Below are 525 nucleotides of genomic sequence, written 5' to 3'. Positions count from 1 at the left end.
CGCCGGGCGCTGGCTGGCTGCCTAAGCGCCCGCCTCGCCCCGCCCCGCCCCGCCCCTCCTGCAGCACCCCGGGGACCGCTCCCGCCCTGGCGTCGGGTGTGCTGCTGCCTCCTAACCCCTGGGGCAGTCCCTGAGAGCTGCCACAGGCTAGGTCCATCTGGCCCAGCTCTGCACGGATGTGGGACGTCCACACGCTTCATGCTGGCTTCCCACCTGGGGATACCCTCAGCGAGGACAAGGATCCCCAGGGGGGAGCCCATTGGCAAGGCGTAGGGGCTGGACACGGTGCGCGTGCACCCCCTGAGGTTGGCGACGCACCCCCTGAAAGAAGCAACAAGGCAGTGTTGGCACCTGCGGGCAGTCACCGCTTGCCACCCCTCACCACGAATACTGCTGGCAGCATCTGCAGGGGTCTCCGACCGCAGGTTGGGACTCGCCATCCCCCACCCCCAGCACCAACACCACTGCAGCCACCTGCGGGAGGTACCCCTTTCTGCCACCATGCTGCTGCTGCCGCCGCCTCCG

The sequence above is a fragment of the Alligator sinensis genome, unplaced genomic scaffold (genome assembly GCF_000455745.1).
Source record: "Alligator sinensis unplaced genomic scaffold, ASM45574v1 scaffold1034_1, whole genome shotgun sequence".
Lineage (NCBI taxonomy): Eukaryota > Metazoa > Chordata > Crocodylia > Alligatoridae > Alligator > Alligator sinensis.
The sequence above is the reverse complement of the archived record's forward strand: the minus strand, read 5'-3'. Positions refer to the sequence as shown.